Genomic DNA, 18,765 nt, shown 5'->3' on the forward strand with positions numbered 1-18,765 from the left:
TAATGCGTCAAAAAAATTGTCGGCGTCAAGCACATGTCAGATTAATGCGTTTTTAACGCGTTAATCTGACAGCCCTAATATATACACATATACATACATGTATGTATGTATATGTGTATATATATATATATATATACACATATAAATGCACACATATACACAGATGCATAAATATGTTTATATATCAATAAATAATATATAATAATAATAATATATATGTATATATATTATAAGAATGAATAAGATGCTTTTATTCATCCTACACTTCTTTTGTTTGTTATTCATATATATTATTTTTATTTAGATTTAGACATTTTAGTCTAAAACAATAATAGGAGAAACGATGGGAAGAGAATTATAACCTACATATTACGCAGGTCCAGAAGATAAGCGTCTGATAAGCATCTCACTTGCTAGGACCCATTTAAGGTGGTATCTGCCGTCTCCATCTCACTCCTCGTACAGTGAAGGATTTGGGGTATTTAGTCTACGTAGACCAGCTTTTGTAAAGTCCTCAAACAGCGTGCAGCTCTCAGTAGTCGAGCTGTGTGTTGAAAGTTCCTGAACCCAGAATCACTTCATTTGGAAAGATGTCAACAGATGATTGGACCAAAGCAAGCATGTTTTTCACCCCCAACTTCTTCTGTCGCTCCATTTCAAAGCAGGTGTGAGTCCATTGTGACCTCTGTTTACTCACTTAGCAAATTAAAGCGACGAGGAGCAAACATCACAGCGAAGAGCTGGAGGTCTCAAACATCTCAGGCTGAGTAGTAAAAGCAGCAGCTGTGTGGAGAAAGCTTCTCACTCCAGTGCTTCTGTTCACACACGCCTGAAACAAAACCTGTTGTCTTTTCAACATAAACAGAAAAAAATATATAAAAATATAATTTATGAACCTTCATAAAACAAAGCTAATATTTTAATAAATGTCTGATCAATGAAAATTGATTTTTTAATCCCAAAACACATCGCATGAAATTATTTAATATAACACATAATAAGTTTCAACTATACTGTTTGCACCAGTGCTGTAAATAAAAATATTGTTGCGTTTCCGTCTCACATTGGATACACATTTCCACCCACGTCGTCCACAAAAGACTTAACTTACAGTCATATTGAAGGTCAGTAAGTTCAACATTTGTAACAAAAGGTGTAATGAGGCATGATTTTCTATTTTTGAACAAATTCCAGGAATTTATAAGTACCCTCTGCTTCAAGGTCATTCCTTTAGTTCTGATGCATTTCAATTGATGAGATTTACAAATGTATTGCTGAGATGCATCACAAACAGTAAAATAAACGTCTTTTTTTTTATTACTGCTGACATTATCCTACAACATTTGTTGCGTTGAGATGTGTCTTATTTTGAAAAAGGAGTCTTGTAAACGTCTGTCAAAAGTTATAAATCAATTCATATTTTGAATAAAATAATATTTTCTCTTTATGAACAATAGTTCATTTATATTTATCATATTAGAAGGATTAGCACAAATATAAATCAGTGTTTTATTTTTCTAAAGGGCGAAATGAGACTTTGTGGTTCCGACCTGGTTGTAGTCTTGGAGAAATCGACCCAAACGGCTCTTTAGGTGTTGAAGGTTACAGACCTCTGGTCTGAGCACTTATTTGAAAAAGCATTTTAACAGAGAAACTCTTTATTTACTGGCTCTCACATGAACATTAAAAGGGAGACGGTGGAGAGCACAACAGGAAGAGACACTGAAGTAAACCAATAATTTACTTCCTGATTGATTTTAAACCTTTTTACCATCATAATGCTCAAAGCTGTATTTTGTTACTCTCTTAACAAGTTCCATTTTTTGATCTGTATCTGTATCTTTTACATCCCTGAAAAGGATGCTCGTGGCAGGACCAAATAAGGGTTGGAGCAGACGAAAACCAATCAGAGCTCAGGAGTCAGACTCAAACCAATCAGAGCTCAGGAGTCAGACTCAAACCAATCAGAGCTCAGGAGTCAGACTCAAACCAATCAGAGAGTGATGAGAGAGCGGCCCTGTCCTCAGGACGATGAGCTCAAACCATCAGGGATGCAGAACAAACAAACACCTCCATGTCCACAGACCAGACATACAGAAACACTGACAGTTCAACTGTTTACATCAGAAACCGTAAAGGAGAAAGTAAACCGAAAGGTTTTTATTTAAATAAATGTCATCTTGAGTTATTTATTACCAGATTTGCTTCATGTCATTTTATGACTTTAGTAGTACTTATAAAATAACATGGTTTTACAGGCATAGGAAACTATTCATCCAAGAGTACACAAACGTGTGCAAAGAAATATAAATAAAAACAACACAAATAAACACAAATTATATTTATAACAAAAAAGAAAAAAAGAAAAAGTTAAAATATTTTTTTTCTTTCTGCTTTTACAAAATGTGAGCATTACGGTACTGGAGGGGTTAAGAACTGGTTGCAAAGCTTAAAAAATAGACTTCAATATGTTGAAATTGATGGTAAAGTATCGGAACAAAGGATACAACATGTGGAGTTCATCAAGGCTCCGTTTTAGGACCAAATCTGTTGTTACTTCATATTACATTGCTAAAGTATTTAAAAAAAAAGAGCTTGTTACTTTTACAGATGATACAAATTTATCTTGTTCAGGTCGAGATATTTTTCAGTTGTTTTAGAAACAGAAAGGAAGTTGGATTAATTTGAAAATCGGTTATTTTTTTGTATTTTTAAATCAAAGAAAAACAAACTTTATGGTTTTTGGAACAGATTAAACAGGGGTGGGAAAACTACGGCCCGGGGGCCACATGCAGCCCGTTATTGATCTGGGCCGCCAAATTGTAATAATTTAAATATAGAAAATCCATAAAAATGTTTTATATTCCCTTTCATTTTAGTTTAGTCGTAGATTGTACATAGTAAATACATTGACCTTTGTCTAAAAGTGCATGTGATGTTGGAAGATTTGTTGATTTTCCAACGTTCATGTGTGTTTTTCCGGTCGGACAGCATTTTTCCGATCATTCTAAACACCACATGATCACGTCATTCCTGTAAATTTGTGTTTTTCCCTGAGAGACATCAACCTATTGGTGCAACTGGCTCTAAAATGAAAGCAAAAGCCACAAATTTTGGAACAAACTGAAAAATGTTCTGTTTTAAAGTCATTTTGCATCAAACTAAAGCTGGGTTTTCATCTAAATTCCATGTAAGACTCCATCTGTCCCTTAGGAGGTGGATTACAAAAACGGATCTATTTAAGGGCTGTCAAAGTTTAGAGCTCTTTGTGGCCCTCAAGTCAAAAAGTTTGTCCACTCCCGAGATAAAGAAACGGACAATAAAAAACCATCATTTTAATGGGTTAGAAATAGAACGTGTTTAGGAAACAAAGTGATTATTGACCACCAGCTTAATTGGAAAGCACTTATATGAATATAATAAATAATAAAATATCTAAAGTCAAAGGTAAACTTAACTAAACCAAAATAAATGAGTAAAAAATGCTGGCATATTTTATTTAACCTTAATCATTCTAAATTTCCAGTATTTCAGTGTAATTTAGGGAAATATATACAAAACAAATATTGATCTAATAATTAAACTATTACAGTCATTAATAAAGTGGTTTTTAATGAATATGCTCTTCAAAAAATCAAATACATTAAATTTACAGATATTTTAATAATGTTGGAAGTGTATTTTAGTGCCTTTAAAAACAGTTTGCCCATAAAAGTGCAGTAATTTTTAAAGAAAAGTGGAATATTATAACTTAAGAGGTAATTTTATGTTTGAATCATTTAGAATAAGCACAAATGGGAACAAAACTTTAGAATTATTTGGATAAAGATCTTAAATCAGTTAATACTCTACAATAAAAGAAAATAGGCTGCTGTAAAATGTAAAAAAGTTGTTTCGATAAAAATGACATTTAATTTTTGTTTTAGTAAATGTGTATCTATTTTTGTATGTATATACATGTACAGTATGTATATGTATATATATATATATATATATATATATATATATATATATATATATATATATGATTATGTTTTAGAATTTAGATTTTATGTTTGTGGCTAATTTGTCATTAAGTTTAGTTTTTTGTCTAAACTGTTTCTCTTGGACGGTTTTGTGTGTGGCGTGAACCCGGTGTGATGCCTCAGTCCACTCCTTCTGGTTATTATCGTATAAAAGTTGGAAAATGTTACGTTTATTGAACCAAATACACTAAACCTCAAACCTTAACTTCTTTAATTTTTAAAAAATCCTTTTTTTTTAAGTAAGTTTGTATGTGTATATATTAATAAATATATGTGTGTGTGTTTTTGCTTAAATATTTCCATTTTATGATATATTCGTCATTAAGTTTATTTTTTGTGTATTTGCATCTCTTGGATGGGCTTTGATAAACATGAAGCTGGGTTCTCGCTGCACGTGGCGGTAGAGTAGCAAAGGCGCCGCGGAAGCGCCTCATTATGGTTCAGTCCACTCCTTTTTGGTCATTATTATTTAAAAGTTGTAAAATGTTACATCTTAGAACCAAATAGACTTCAAACCTTAAACCATAACTTTGAGGAAGAGCAACTCTTATTTTATCTTTTTAAATTCCTTATTTGTTTAAACAAGTTGGTAAAAAAAAAAAAAAGTCCCTGAAATGAAATATTCCCTCAAAGTGAGATGAAGTTCACCCGGACAAAGAGGCGGTAGAATGCGGAGGCTGTTAAAGAGAGCAATTACACCTTCATGCTGCAGTGATGGAGGTGATTACACCTCAGTGAGTCCAAAGCTGGCACTCTGAACCTCACTTCACCCCACTTCCCTCCACCTTCAGGCCACAGCCTCAAACAGGAGTCCCGACTCTTTCAAAAAGGGTGTCCCTCAGGTCAGGCACAAGTCAAGTACAGGAAGGAGTTGGGAAGTGCACAATGCAATCAGAACTTGTCATCTAATTGCAAGTCTGCTTTCTGTTTTCGCTTGCATTTTTTCTTCTTCTTCTGCGTTAGTGGCGGAGCCGTTTTGGCAGAGGTGTTACACGCAGGTCTTTCCTGCTCACTTTGTCAGGCTTGTTCAAAACATTTAAACAAGACGTCCACATCTGTGTTGCTTTACCACACGGCAGATTTGATTAGGTTTTATTTTTCTAAAGAATATGCTCTTAATAACCAAACTCCGTGAGAGTACAAACAAACTATTCAAAAGCGGAAGAACGAGGATTTGCTGCAGGTCAACTGCTTTTCACCACCAAACAAGTTTTCTATTTAATATAACTTTAGCAGTTCACTTCATATGCTTCATGTCTGCATGTGAATGCGTCTGCACGCAGTCCCAGTCACCTCCATCTCACCCCTCTTTCCTGAGAGGAAGTCCATGTCCGTCTCTTCATACATAAATAAATACGGGGGTATATTGTGCCCCGGGACGGCAGACGGAGGAGACCGTGTCAAAGCGAGACGGAGAAGAAAAGAGCTGCGGTGGACAGACAGTGGGGAGAGGTGAAAGTGCAGGACTGGGGAAGTCGTAATTGTTTCCCAGCTCAGGGAAGTTCAGCTCCGATGTGACCGAACGTCTGCCCCGTGGAGCCCGACTCGCCTTTCTCCCAGACACAAGAGGGAGGCCTCAATCAAACACGAGGCTCCGAACATGACCTGAGAAGTTCAGCAGGAAGAGAGGGGAGGAGGTAAGAGTTAGTGTGAATTGATTGAATTAAACTCGGCCAAAAACAGCATCTGTGGGACTGAACTCTGAGATGAGGACTATGTGGTTGTTATAGCTACGATCAAAAGAGCTGATTAGGACTTTTGTCACAATGTTTAGTGTTGAAGCTCCATGATGTGCGAGTCAACATGAATAATAAACGGAGTGTCAAAGTAAAAATAAAAAAGATTTAGGGGACAAATTAGTTGATTTAGGCGCCATTGGTGTTGAAAAAAGAACATTTTGCCTTTTGGCAACAAGAGACGATGAGCAGAAACATCTGCATTTGTTTTCTCTTTTTCTCATGGCATCACTCACTTTTCCTAAAAAGAAATAATAGCTCAAAGCACCAAAAATAATTAGGCCTCTTAATGTATTCATACAATGTTCGGCAGCTCTCTGCAGCAGCGGGAGAACAAAGCGTTTTGGCTCCTAATTCTAGCTTTCAAAGTTCAAGAGACCTGAACTTCACCCGTCAATCGATAACCATCATGAGCTGCAGGGATCACACCAAAGTGTTATAGTGAAACATATTTTTAAAAAGGATTTGTGTTCACATAAAACCTGCTGAGCTAAATCTGAAAAGACAAACGGCCGATCCGAATTCTCCACATGTAGCCCTCCAAAGCCGTGTCCGAACTCCTTCACTACTCACTTTAGAATGTATCGCGGTCCGATGTCTGAATACGCACCCTAATCCTTAACTTCTAAAACGTTATACAGTGCAGGTCTATCTAGAGCCCTGGATTTTAAAGATAATTCAGACACATTCTCACTACTTTACTCTCGTTTTTCTAAACACGATACGACGTCACCGATTTCATGAAGTGAAAATAGAATCAGTACGAACATGTCATGAACTCCATTTATGACTCCACTGTGTTTCAGTGATGAAATGTGGATGATTTATTCTAAAAATGCATGTCATCTTTTTCTTAAAAATTATTCGACTGCAATGCATTGTGGTCTATATTCGCTAATGTAGTGAGGATCGATGGATTCTAGTTTTTCTCAAAGACTGAAATCGTAGATTCAGACAGTGCTAGAAAATGGCAAACAAACTTTTTAGTGATCTAAAAATCTGCAAATCCAAAACTGAATGTGATCGAAAAAAAAACTAGAATGCATCGCTACAAACACTTGATACCTGATGTGACATTCATTCTTGTTTACTTGTTTGTTTGTACACATATTTATTATCTTGAGGAAATCTGGAAACGTCACCTGGACTGTTCAGTATCACGAATGAATTTCTGAGACATTGATGGAAGTTTTGGATAAAGATCCATTTTAGGTCCGTGAATCAGATCGTTCCAAACCAACAAAATCGACTATGAACTGAATAGTTGTTCAAATGAATCTACATCCCCAGTTTTAGGCATCAATACTTGACATCACCAACTCGCCGTTTATGGTTGGTAACCAGATAACTGGTACAAAAAACAAACATACTAAGATATAGATAAAAAAAGATATAGGTTGTGTCCGAGTTCCCCCCCTAATCACTATACAGTACACTATATTGAGTGTTCGCCATTTTCTAGTGATGTCCGAATCTACTAGGTCCAAAATCCAGTTTCCCAGAAGTCTTTGCGAAAAGCTAGCGCCCATCGTTGCTCACTAGATTAGCGGATATAGACCACAATGCATTGCAGTCGAACAATTTTGATTTTAAAAAATGTGTTTGAATGCAATACTCGAATAAACCATTCACATTTTCACCATCAGAACACAGTGGAGTCATAAATAAATGTCGTGAAATGTTCGTATTTATTCGATTTTCACTTCGTGAAATTGGTGACGTCATATCCGGTGTTCAGAAAAACGAAAGAAAAGTAGTGAGCATCGTGTCTGAATTATCTTTAAGATCCAGAACACTATATAGTTTTTTAGTGGTTAGGGGGGAATTCAATGAAATAGAAATGACTTGTGCCTGAAAACATGAAGTCACCTCAAGTCAGTCCTTTCTTAACTGGATGGTTCTGCTCCGACTTTTATCGTACTTGTACTGTACTTTGACTTCACCGAGTTATAAAAGGAGAAAAGGAAAGAAAGTATTAAACCGTTTGAGCTCACGCTGTCGCTCTGCTTGTTAGACCAGTTCTCACAGATTCACATTTGCTTATATTTACATCAGACTCGAACCTTCATTGTTAGACAACACTTCAGGTCATTGCAAAAAATATTTAGCTAAAAAATAACTTTTTTTTTTGGTTTTGAGCCATTTCAGGATTAAAAAAATAGAGGTCAGTAAAATCCAAACTGTCAGACGGATCAGAAGAAAGAAAAAAGCTCATAAAAAGAAATTAATCTGTCGCAGAGAAACATTTTTGTCCAGCGTTCATCTAGAAATCTCTGGCATTAGCTTGGTTTGGGGGTTTGAGCATAATTGGTTCCTTGGTTGAGCCTGTCACAGCTAAGGTCAGAGGAATAAGCTCCATATTTGTCTCTAACTGAGCCACTAATCTAAAAGATCTAAGAGCCCGAATCAATCCTCTATTCTGCCTCTATTGATTTCATCTCCTCCGTTTACTCCCTCGTTTTGATGGCGGTCTCCTCCCCGCCATGCTCTTTGGAGTAATGGATACTGAAGATGTCAGGCAGATTTAACATTTATTGCTTATTTAAAGCAGCGTCTGACCCTCTCATAATACCCTTCAGCACGTCTCAGAGGACGGCTTTAAGAGGAGGCGGTGCATCTCGCTGGACGCCGTTTTATTGTTGCAGCAGCCATGAAATGATCGTGGCCGCCTTATCTCTGCAGCCTCATCATGGCCGCTGGAAGACGCTTTCTCCAGGTGGGAGTCATGTCATCACCCCAGCTCATTAGAGCAGCCGCAGTAACTAAGAGCACCGTGCTAAAAGGCTGTCTGGGCCTCAAGGCCCGGCCTAATGGATCAAAGTGGTAGAAAACCTAATTGTGATCGTCCACCTTTTTAAATTCTTCCTGTTTACCAATTATGTGCTTGCCTGTTTTGGGTAAACAATCCCTGTCACTCAAGTGGCTTCATGCTTCGCCTGCAGAGTCATGAACAACTTTTTCTGGTTTACTATAAACTTTGTGACTATTGGTGAAATCACAACTAAAAAACAATGTAAAAATCATTATAAAATAAGTGTGTAATAAACAAACTGAAGAATACAAACAGCTGAATCATAAAAAGTTGACTCAAGAAATTCAAATTTAAGGTTTTAATTCAAAACTGTGAGATGTTCATCCATTTTCTTAACCCTCCATTCGTCTTTTGGGTCATTTTAAGATCTGATAATATTATATTATAAATAATATCATTATGATTGCCATTATATTGTTTTTATCTCATGTTTTGTGTCTAGAAAATCAAAGAACAAGATCCACATTCGCCTGTCAGCTGAATCTCAGATCGGGTCTTAAATTGGGGATTTAATCCTTCAAACAAAAGATTTCCCAAACACTTTATTTATTTATTCTGTGATTTATCACACCAGTCCATCTTTTATTACACAATTGTTCAACATCAAATCAGACTCATGATTTTGAATTCTTACATTTATGGATTATTTTTATGAACCTGCTTTAAAATTTGACTTTTTGGTTTATTTATTACTATCATATTTCACTCAATAAACTTTAATGCAAAAATTGTTTTATTTATGAGTGTGATCAATTTTATTTTTAACTCATTTTTAGTTATAGTTACTTAAATATGTTCAAGTTTGTTTTAGGATTTATAAAATGGTTTAACCCTAAACTAGACGACTGCAACCTTTAACAGTAAAAGAGACACTTGGTCTCATTTCTACTGATCTAAACCTGAAAGGAGCCGAATAGTTTTAGTCTTTAAGAAATTTGGATTTGCCCTCGTGACCTTTTTTTAATAATAAATATGAATGATGTCTAATTTTTGGCAGGAAAAAAAAGAACCAAGTGTCTCAAAATGTTTTTTTTATTTTTTTCCAAACAAAAGAGAGACTGTGTCAAACAGAATCATCTCAGCACAGCTAGTGACCAATGTTGTTCAGCATAAGATAATATTCTTTTAACTCATAAAAGATCAAACTTTTTAGCAAAGTTTGCTTTCCATATAAAATCTGTTCATTCTGGAGGTAGAGTTGATCAAACAAGACGTCTTCAGGTCAACAGGATGTAAAAACATACAGAGTTTATCGTCTATGTGAACTTTATCTACATTCAGTAAATACTAATTAAGTAATCATTACTTTAAAGAATGCTTCTTTATTTTTCAAGAATCCTCATGAATCAGAACCTCCAGATTTTTGAGTCAACATGATGTCAAAGGTGATTATTTACAAGAGCAAACAGAAAACGTTTATTTACTGTCACGTTTTTTATCAGAATGACACTCTGCTCACAATATTATGTCTAATTTGACATAATAATGTAACAAATCCTATACAAAAACAGTAGTATTTTAATGACTTAGTTTAGCAAACACAAATGTTTACTAAAACACTCAAAGACACCTGAAACCTTGAAGAACATTTTGTGTTTTTGATTCACCGTCAGAATGTGAGCTTTGCTTTTACTTTACTTATACGTGATTGTTATTGTACACTGGATGTAAATGTAAACTGACTGTTAACATTTGTATTTAAATAATCGAAACAGTAAAAAGACAAATGCTTTCACACAAGAGGACGTCAAATTAAAGAAAATAAAATGAAGGGAGCAACAATGTTGAGGTTTACATGTTTTTGCCGATTGGTAAGATAAAAAAATGCGATTTAGATTTTAAAAAAATCCACTGAGTGAATCAAGATGTCTTTAAGAAGCCAAAACCGCATCCAGATGAGTTAGCTAGGCGGCTAACCCGTCCCATGTGACATGACTCTGCTGAACGAGTTCCTGAACAGACGTCTGGATTTCCTTAAACAAACAGATTCTGGTACAGAAAACGGACCAGACCAGTGATATCAGTGATGGTTTGGGATGTTATCAGGATTTTACCTGAACATTTGTGTTTGAAATGCAATATAAGTTAAAAATCACATAAAAGTGAATTAAAGGGTCAATTTTAAACAACAATGAAGGCTGATAATATATGAAAATGTAAATAAATACATTCAAAATACATGTCATAATTACTGAAGTCTAACAGTGGATAAAAATGTTTCCCTATAACATCGGTCAAAGGGAAAATTTACTTTGAAACTACATTTATGAGTTTCTTTTTTCTAATTGTAAATCAGGAGAATGCGGTTTGAAAAAGATCGTATTTGTTATGCGAGGCTTCCAGCTCTGCTCCATTCTGATGCATCCACCTACAGACAAACAGATCCATGAACGTCGTCTGAGCTGGAATCTGGATCAGAACTATTCGACTCGATCACTCCGACATCGCTCATCATTTTTGTTGAACCGGTAATGTTAGGTTGGGGTTGTGAGGGGCTGTAAGCTAGAGGGAGAGGGTTTAAACAGATGGATGATGGGAGGCAGAAGTCCCGCCCGCGTCTCGGAGGCGGATTTCCAATGATTCCTGCCGCTCTGCAGCAACTATGTCCTAGATCACGACATAGGCCTTTTTTATTCCGTCTAAAATGTAATAATCCCAATTTAAAAAACACAGTAAAGGCTTTAGAAAAAGAACAAAAGATTATTAAAGTGGGATTTTAAAGATTTTTATGATGAAAAGAAAAAATGTTAAACTGACTTTGTTGTATATCACAGTTCAGTCTAGAGCATTTCTTTTTCCCCCTCACTTTGTAATTTGTATGTCTTGTCTTTAAAAAAAAAAAAACCCATAACATTCTGATTTTACATATCCTAACATTTTCCAATCAATTGTTCAACTTTAAATTTCATGGAAAATGAATTTTCCAAATTTGAATGCACCCATGATGAAACTTGGCTGTGAAAGTCATGGGAGTCAAAACAAAAACGACAAGCGCTTAAAAAGAAAACAAATAAATATTGTCCCTAAATTCCTTCTTAAATGTAAACTCTGGATGGAAATAAAGACTGCCCTTTTTTAGCTTTTAGAAACTACTCTGTGTGCTGTGAAAATTTAAAGTCTTTCATAGAAACCGTAAGAACTTATCATGCTGTCATTTTTAGTACACATATTTTTATTGTTTATTTGGTTGTTTTTAACCTCAGAATTGCTTTTTGAAAGACAGATGAATGTAAAAACTAGTCCCTTTTTCCACTTTCTAAAACAGCCTTCCAGACCTCTGCGGCCGAATGTAGACGGAGGAGAAGAAATAAATCTTCAAATACAATGGTGCATTTCCATGGGAAACGGCGCCAAAGCCTCGGGCCTGACATCAGGGTAGAAACAGCTCTTCAGACTCGTTTTTGGTCGATGTTGTGAAGCAAACTCGTGCATAGAAGAGATATTTCAAGATGAAGAAAAGTCCTCAAGCTCAGGTTTGGAAAAGATTTCCAGAGTTAAAGAAGTAAAACGAAAACAAAATTGTTTAAATAAAAAATGACTGAACATTTTTGCACTATTCCATGTATTAAAAACAAAAATCTTTTTTGTTGGTGCTTGATAAAGAGACGGAAGAGTTTGAGGAAAAACAAAAGAAGTCTTCCATTTCTCTTTATCAGAGACTGTCCCGTCACCCTTCAAGGCCCTCTGTCGTCTCCTCACTACTTTGTGCCTCCATGAGACACTGCTATGTACACACCTGACAATTAATATGCAACGGTGAAGCAGCACTGGGGGAAGGAGGGAGATAAAAGAACTGCAGAGACTCGATGAAAATCTTTTCAGGACAGAAAACACTCCATGAATTAATCCATCATGAAGAGAAAACAAACTAGAAAATTTGCTGCAACAATGCTAGTGTGAACGCTTTCTGCTGGATGTGCTCTCTTAAGATGCTTTGGCAATAGTAGAAATTGATAAAAAAAAATAGCTGGAAGTGCTAAAATTATTTGCATTTAGCTTAACCCAAAAAAACCTCAGTAGATGCCAAATTCCCCCAAAATGCTAACACAATGCTAAAATGTTAGCTTAGTTCCAAATTAGCCCAAAAAACTTCAATGGACACCAAATTGGCCTAAAAGCTAACAAGTTGCTAATATTGCTAATTAGCCTTAAAAAATCTTAGATGTCAAATTAACCCAAAAAGCTAGCATATTCCTAAGATATTAGCTCCACCAAAATTAGCCCAAAACACCTCAGCAGATGGCAAATTATCCCCCAAAAAACCTAAAATGTTGCTAATATACTAGCTTAGCTCCGAATTTGCCCCAAAAAACCTCAATGAATGCTAAATTAGCTCAAAACAAAAAAGAAAACAAAATGCTGAGAAGTCACAAATATTTTAGCTTAGCTCGACTCCCAAGAAAACTTCCATTGATGCCAAATTGTCAGGAAAGCTAACAAGTTGCTAATATATTAGCCCAACGCAAAATTAAACCAATAAACCTCAATAGATGCCAAATTAGTCAAAGGAAAAAAAAAAAGCTAAGAAGTCACTAATATATTTGCTTGGCTTCAAATTGGCCCAAAAATAAAAAACCTCAATGAATGCCAAGTTGGCCCAAAAAGCTAACAAGATGCTAATATATTAGCTTAACACAAAATGAAACAGAAAAAAAAAAAAATCTCAGAAGATGCCTATAAAAAAAGGAAAAAAAAAAAGAAAGGTTAATATATTAACTAAAAACAGACTTGGCCCAAAAAACCTAAATGATTGCTGAAGTGGCCAAAAAAGCGAACAAGTAGCTAATATATTAGCTAAACACCAAATTGCCCCCCCACCTCAAAAAAAAACCACAATGGATGCTAAACTGGCCCCAAAAAAAGAAAAATCTAAAAGGTTGCCAATGTATTAGTTTAACACTAAATTAGCCCAAAAAACCTCAGTGGAAGCCAAATTAGCTATAAAAAATAAAAAAAAAATAAAAAGTTGCTAATATATTAGCTTAGCTCGAAATTGGCCCCAAAAACCTCAAGAGGCCAAATTAGCAATAAAAAAAGCTATTAAAAAATTGCATTAAGGAAAAAAAAATCCCAAAATTGTGTCAAACTTCAAAAACGGTGAAACCGATGGATACCAAAAGATACAAGCATAAATGTTCTAAGTATTCTTAACTTTTTGATACCAAAATTGCATAAGTTATAAAGTGCAGAAAAATGTCCCATTGACTTAAAACTGGCTGCAAAATAAATAAATAAATAAATTGCGTAATATTTCAAATTACATAAAACTTACGAATACCAAGAGTACAATCATTAATATATGGGAAAACATGCAGAAGAAAATGGAAACGAGCAGAAGAATCACTGAATGCTGCACAGCAATCACACAATGACAGGTTGCATTTGTAGACAAAGCGCCGCTCTAAAGTTCTTGGGATGAATTCTGTGATCCGACCCGGTAGAGGCTCGTTCTGAACGACGTCAGTGTGGAGCGTCGGAGTCTTTGACGGCACCAGAAGACTTCTCCAAAATGTTACAACAGATGAAGAAATTAAAGAGTCTTTCTAGAGCCGAGCGTATTGGTTTACAAAACGCTTGTGTATGCAGGTGTGTGTGAGAGTATAATGTATTCACAGCGTCAATCAAGCCGTTTCTAATTAAGAGTTGCTGTGCAAGCTGGATGATAGTTGCCAGGGAAGGAAATCACTATCAGCTTTCCATTTTCATACGAATGAGCTCATTTAATTAAACTAAAATAACCTAATGAGAGCTTATATCAAAATAATGGAATGTTTTACCAACTAGAACAAAAAGCCCACCGGGATGATATGTGGGACAAAAAGCTAAAGAGACCGACGCTGAGCAGTAACAGATAGCTGTCGTCTTTGAACCTGCGCCGTTCTTTCAGCTCCGACAGAAGTTCAAAGTCTGGAAGCTCAGATTGAATTTGGAGCATAAAACAAACCAACGAATAAATGTCCACTTCCATGTTTTCTGCTTTATTTGTTAGAAGTGTGGAGGCAGATCTCAGAGGAAACGTGAGGGAAAAAAGAAAAACGCATCCCATTGTTGCTGCTTGTGTGTGTGCGATTGTCAAGCATGAACACACACTTCTGTAATTTCCCGATTTGAAGGTTAATTAACGCTCGGAGTGAAAGCTACAGGACTGCAAATCAAAGACAGTAAACAGTCTTCCAGCCGCTGCAGGGGATTATTAGAAAAATAAATTAAAGCTGTAAAGTGCAAAAAAAATATTTGAAATGTGAACTTTTGAGAAGACGCCCCCCCCCCTCCTCCCTGGTTGTCTTTGATATAACTAAAAGAATCAAGGACAAGTGAAATAAACATAAAGCACATGTGCAACGCACCACGACTTACAGCACGATTCAGCAGCAAATCAGAGCTACATAAGAAAACTCAGATCAGTTGTTGATCTAAACCAGGATCCACTGAGTGTTTCTTGTGGGGCCACATAACAGTTTTCTTCTCTGATGTGGGTCAGTTTGTCTAATGAAAGTGTAATTCTTCTTTCTTCTGCTGCAGCTAGAAATACATTCTCTATTATTTATCATATTTAGTTCTCTGTGCTTCTGTTTGGTGCAGTGTGATTCACATGTTGTTCCTCTTTCCCACTTTCCTCCAGGGGAGTGGAGGAGATTTCAGATTGCTGGTGGACCGTCTGTCCTCCTGTTCTTGGCCGCGGACCGCGCCCCTGGCTCGTCTTGGCCGCGGACCGCGCCCCTGGCTCGTCTTGGCCGCGGACCGCGCCCCTGGCTCGTCTTGGCCGTGGACCACTCTCTCTGGCTCGTCTTGGCCGTGGACCGCGTCCCTGGCTCGTCTCGGCCGTGGACCGCGCCCCTGGCTTGTCTTGGCCGTGGACCACTCTCTCTGGCTCGTCTCGGCCGTGGACTGCGCCCCTGGCTCCCTTAGGCCGTGGACCAAGAATCTGGCTCGTCTCGGCCGTGGACCGCGCCCCTGGCTCGTCTTGGCCGTGGACCACTCTCTCTTTCTCGTCTTGGCCGTGGACCGCGACCGCGCCCCCACCTGTAACTTTTCCACCGTTAACACGCCACTTTTCTCCTTCAAAATCAACTGAAATTATCCTGTTAACAATTAAAAAAATTACAGTAAATCAAAGAACATAAACACTGGAGCTCCAGTGTTAAAGGCAGGAAAGGGTTAATGAGCTGCAAAGTTCTGTTTTTTCAGTTCCTCAAAAGCTCTTTTAGACCGACCGGCTGTAACAGCAAAGAATCAGAAATATTTGCAGATTCAGATTCTAAAACTCATCGGAGTTATTTTGAACCACGTTAGTCTCCGATGCTCTCTGCTTCATCTTGTTCCGTTTTTTCTTCCCATTTGTCATTTTTTTCTTTCTTCCTTGGTTTTGTTTTCCCGGAGGAGCTGTCCTTGTCTCAGCTCCAGAGCTGGTATCTGATGGGCAGCGAGCCACTGTTTTCATAAAGACTGGGGACACACAAGCATATGTACATGTATAAACAGCGGCACCACAGGCTGCAGCATCAGATCTCTGAAAATCTCCTGTCATTCACTTTGCTCCTGTGAAGGTTTGGGTTTTATTCAGAACCAAAGCCACCTTTGGTCCCTGTGCCGTCCTACAACCAACATGTCCTCTGGTCGTTCTCCAGCCCATCCTGGTCTACCTCTACACACTCAGCACGTGTTCATCTGCAGCGGAAACTGATGCAGTTTTTAGTAAATAAAGACGGATATCAAACCACTAACATAAGGTTCCTCTTGAGCTTTGCAGAAAAAAGATGCTTTTTAATCAGGTCTGTAATTTCTCAGATTTTGTACCCAGTGCATCATGATGCAAAGTGTCAATGTTTTTTTTGCAGAATTTCCTGCATATTAATATTCATGTTTTCACCATTTTGTTGTACATTCAAAAATAGCTTCATGATAAAAATGATTTTTATTTCTAAAATGAGAATAGATCAATTTCTTCCATTCTCTAAATCTGCTTTAATCATTTTTCAGGGCCACAGCGTTGCTGGAGCCTATCCCAGCAACTGTTGAACCGCAGAGTTTCTGTAATTTTTAAGAAAACTCAGCTGCTCGTTGTTGTAGAAAAATTCATGCTGGTCCTCAACTCAAAGCAAAACATTGATCGGTTAAAATATGGAGGAGAAAAAGTTCAGGAGGAAGTTAAGAGCAGACTTGTAAAAGAGCTGTTTGGACTCGTGGTACTGGGACCCCGACCCGGAACTCTGGACTCTGCTGAGCTCAGCGCGGTTCTGATCGACTGTTTCTCCTCATCAGCTCCGTCTCTCACTGAGCCAAGGTGAAGAACAAGGAGAAGGGAGATGACCGCCTCACGCTGCAGCACATCAATACATGACTGTAGTGAGGACCCGGCTCTCATTTGCATGATTTTTTTTCTGTCCGTGAAAAAGGTTACAGAGGGAAAGATATGCAAACAAGCGAGTGATGACGGAGAGAACAATGGAGGTCTGAAAGCTTTCCTCCTCGTGATGAAATGCAAATGAAGGAACTTGGTCGGAATGAATCCAGGTGATTTGCAAAACTAAACAGTTAACTTGTGAAGTCCAACAACGCGCTAATTCAAAAAAAAAAAAAACACTATTCAAATTTAAATTCAGTGGTAAAATGAAACTAAATAAGTATGCATAAACAACATTTGTCTGGGGCAAATGTTTGTATCTTTGTCAGATATCCAGATAAGTTCAAACGGACTGACAAACAAATCCAGTTAACTGAGTTCATTTGCTTTACACGACATACTAACCCAGAACCGCAGCCTGATAGGATCAGGTCTGACTCAGCTGGGATTTTACTCTGGAAGCGTCCGTCCGATCACTGGAAATGCAGAACATTGATCAATCAGTCACAGGTCCTGTGTGGTGACAGCAGGTCCTCTGGGAGCTGTGTGCTCTACGTCCATCAGAGTTCTTCCAGAGAGAGGTTTGTGTCTCCATTTTAGTGAAATACATCGATGCAGAACTTCAAACTATATAGAAAGAAATAGGGCTAAAAAGCCCCATAAAGTCTTTCAAAAATCAGACTAAAGTAAAGAGATGTTTACCAAAAACGTTTAAAATCAGGAGAGTCGAACTAAATGGGGACAAAATCCAAAACACACCTGAGGTCGCAGATCAGGATAAACATTTATTCAACACTCTAAAAATAAATTGATAAATTTAACTTTTTAACATATTTATGAACTAGATTTATAGCATTACCTGCTGTAAGCTGAATTTGGCTGCTGAAGATGCTGAAATTGATAGCTAAAAACGCTGAAACTAAAAGCTGAAAACGCTGAAGATGATAGCTAGCTAAAATATTAGCTAACATACTAGCCAAAATGGCTAGCATGTAGCTGAAAAAAAACAACAAAAAAAGATAAACTTCAAGATATCCTGAAAAATGGAAGAAAAAAAAATTAGCTAAACAACTAGCATTAGCATGTAGCTGAATTATTAGCTAAACTCCAAAACAAAACGAAAAGCCTAAATTATTCAAAACAGCCATCATGTTGCTGAAATATTAGCTCAACTCCAAAAGAGAAAAAAACAAAAGAAAAAAAAAGCCTAATTTAGCCAAAACAGCTAGCATGTAGCTGACATATTAGCTAAATGCTAAATAAGCCTAAAAAGTCTTAGTAGATGCCAAATTAGTCCAAAAAGCTAGCAAAATACCAATTTTTAAAACTTAAAAACGCAACTTTTACCATAACTATGAATAATAAAAATGCAGGAATATTATTCTAGAATAAATCAACTTAAACCTTAAATAACTTGTAATATTTTACTCTCCATAAAAATGATATTTTTTCAAAATTATACAAATTCGAAATAGGCGCAAGATAACATCGGACCATTAGTAAAGATAAATTAAATTAAAGCCGCAAGCGGCGTTGGATGGCCCGCAGTCGCTACCCGCCCTCTCCCTCGCCGCCCTCTCCCTCACCGCCCGCTCATACGCACCAACGCCGCGCTCGCTGCCCTTGACGCTGACCTTTGACCCGAACTCACCTGCTAAGCAGCCACTATGCACTACTAACCCCCCCTCCCCTTAATGTATAGCTGGACTGTGATGTAAGTGAGAAATTGCCTAAAAAGGCACTTTTTTCAAAATGGCGCCTTTCTGTAAGTGTTATCTCCATAGCAACCATTTTATGTTTTGTTCGCCTGAGGTCACCGAACATATTGACGTTAGTTTCACAAGAATC

Source organism: Oryzias melastigma, linkage group LG5, assembly GCF_002922805.2.
Source record: "Oryzias melastigma strain HK-1 linkage group LG5, ASM292280v2, whole genome shotgun sequence".
NCBI classification, from domain to species: Eukaryota; Metazoa; Chordata; class Actinopteri; order Beloniformes; family Adrianichthyidae; genus Oryzias; species Oryzias melastigma.